At 60.8% G+C, this 2630-nt stretch overlaps 1 long non-coding RNA gene across 1 annotated transcript; it reads right to left on the bottom strand.

Moving 5' to 3' along the window:
* Positions 1-258: 258 nt before the first annotated feature.
* Positions 259-2089, bottom strand: LOC115296882. Its single transcript, XR_003911115.1, has 3 exons — positions 1725-2089; positions 1118-1553; positions 259-727 (listed from the first exon to the last, which is right to left on the bottom strand). It is a non-coding gene; the product is annotated as an uncharacterized LOC115296882 (long non-coding RNA).
* Positions 2090-2630: the final 541 nt, after the last annotated feature.

Here is a 2630-nt window from a genome sequence, read left to right on the forward strand (position 1 = left end):
ATTCCTAGGGACTAGATGTGTCTATAAAACATAAACGTGCACCTCCCTCCCGCCCATCCGTACATTTTTTCTTCTTCCTTTCCTTTTCTTTTCCTTTTCCTTTTTATTTCAAAGTTTATTTTCAGAGAGAGAGAGCGCATGAGCAGGGGAGGGGCAGAGAGAGGGGGAGACACAGAATTGGAAGCAGCTCCAGGCTCCCAACTGTCAGCACAGAGCCCGACGCGGGGCTCGAACTCACGAACTGAGAGATCACGACCGGAGCCGAAATCAAGAGTCGGACGCTTAGCCGACTGAGCCCCCAGGCGCCCCTTTCCTTTCCTTTTTTCCACACCTAGAACAACGGGGCCCCTCCCCTCACCAGGAAAGATCTGGAGCGCCGCTGCCCGTCTGGAGTGGTCAGGCGGCACGGCCTCATCCTGCGGCGGTGAGCCACCAGCGTGGGGGCGGGGTGTCGGGACCACGTGCTCACGGGTGCAGGGGCGCCCTCGGGGGGCGCACGCTCTGGGCACCGGCACGCGGACACCGGCCGTGTTCCTCCATTTGCAGCATGGCAGGCGCGTGTAGGGTGTCTGTTTTCTGTGTCCTGTTGGTCTGCACGAGTTTGTCCCGAGTGCGGCTGCAGACTCACACGCCTCTTCTCTAAACCAGAGAGATGATGAAGGTGCAACTGCTTGACTCCTGTGACAGGAGCAGAAGTGAGACGGGTGGGCACCGGACCCAGGAGCGTCTGGAAGTAACAGGTGAAAGAAGGTACCAGAAGGATTATACAACTCTGTGCCCTGGTACGGATGAGCCCCCGCCCCCTGTGACCCATAAGGATGAGGTCAGTTGTCTTCACATAGTTGCTTAAAAGAGTGAGCACGCCCGTCTGCGATGAGAAGGTGGGGTGGTCCCGGGCTGTGAGTGAGTGTGATCCTGAACCGGGACATCGCGAGGGTGACAGCTTCTGGTTCCAGCACAGAAATGACCCTGTGCCGACAGTCAGCCCCGGGAAGAAACTCCCAATGACATAGCAAAACTGCTCAGGACGGTGGGGGGGGGGGGGGGGGGTGTCAAACGTGCGGGCATCCCAGCTGCCCCCCACCCCCCACCCCGGGCATGCAGGGCCCTCACTTACTCTCTGTTCCCACGGCAACAGGCGCTGGGGATTCTGGGAGAGCCCACAACACCCGCGGCATCCCTTCCCTCCCGCCGGTCACGGAGCGTCCGCCTCCCTGCGAAGGCCCCCACTGTCCGTAGTCCTGGGTTCCAACGCTCGAAACCCCCAACAGCAGACGAAAACATGAAGGGGGTTGTCACAAAGCAAGGTCAGGACGGGAAGACGGCTCGGTCCTGGACGGAGGTGACCGTGCCGGGTTCCCTCATGAGAGGTGGTGTGCTACCAATCCCAGCCCCTGGCGACCCCAGCGTGGTGGCCCTGCCTCCCCTCGGCGACAGCGGGGCCTGCAGGCTCCCCGTCTGCTCCCATGGGCACCGTCTCAACCCTAGCTCTTTGATGGCAGCGGCTTTCAAGGGCTCAGGGCACAGGTTGTGATCACGTTCCATGAAAATCCCTGCAGAACAAAGTGGAGAAGGAAGTGTCAGCTTTATCTGCAAACAGGAAAAGGCCAGTTACAGATGCTCCCGCAAGTTCCCGGTCCCTCCCCGGCACGCACTGACCTCGAGCCCCCGCCGCCCCACTGGCCCTCGCCCCGAGCTGGCCCACGGCCGCGTCTCACACTTACCTCCCTTCCAGGGCCTTGTGAAGAGCCAGCGCTCAGCTGGGCCCCATCCAGGGGGACCTCCGTCCACCGCGCTCCCATTTCCCTGGGGCCCTTTCTGCTGTGATGGGCAGAGACCCGCCGAGGAGCCCCGAAAGTGGGCGGAGTCTCACCGCACGCCCACGTGGTCATGCTGTCCGAGGGCGAGGACGGAGCGGCTTGCACGGGGCAGCGGGGCAGGGGTGAGCTCGGGGCACGGGTCTGTCCTCTGCTCTCACGATGGGCGCTCCGTGGCTCTCCTGCGTGCTACACCCCAGACTGGCCTCCAGCTCCTTCTCGGCTCAGAACCACTGGCCTGGCCTCACGGACGCCTGGTCAGCCCCACATCTCCGCTGGGGCGTGGCCCCCCCCCCCCCCCCCCCCCCCCCCCCCCCCCCCCCCCCCCCCCCCCCCCCGCCTCTGCTCAGCTGTGTCTCCTGGGCATCAGCCACACCCATCCTGTCCCTGGACAGGTGCCTGTCAGCCCACTGCCCCAGCTCATAGCCGCCTGAGCTCTTAACTGAATGCGGAGTCTGAGTCACCTCCCAGGTCGCCTGAGACCCCTTTGCTTCCCCCATGCCCCTAACCACACACGGTGTCCCCTCCCTCCCCAGGAGCACACGCTCCGGAAATAGGATTATGGAAATCATATTTGTATTCTTGTTTTCAGTCTTCTGGAAGTTCAGTCACAAAACAATAGAAGTTCTTCACCAAATTGTTCACCTCCTTTTCTTCCCCACCCCTGTTCCTTTTCTTAAAATGAAGATCAATCTATAATCTTTGAAACATAGGGAGTGTGAATCTAAGCTTCAGATTGGCAAACAGGATTTTCTGGTGTCAGTTGGATACTTCTGGAGATGAGGTTAGACTTCTAAATTCGGAGGGGGCGCC

Source organism: Suricata suricatta, chromosome 7 (genome assembly GCF_006229205.1).
Source record: "Suricata suricatta isolate VVHF042 chromosome 7, meerkat_22Aug2017_6uvM2_HiC, whole genome shotgun sequence".
NCBI classification, from domain to species: domain Eukaryota; kingdom Metazoa; phylum Chordata; class Mammalia; order Carnivora; family Herpestidae; genus Suricata; species Suricata suricatta.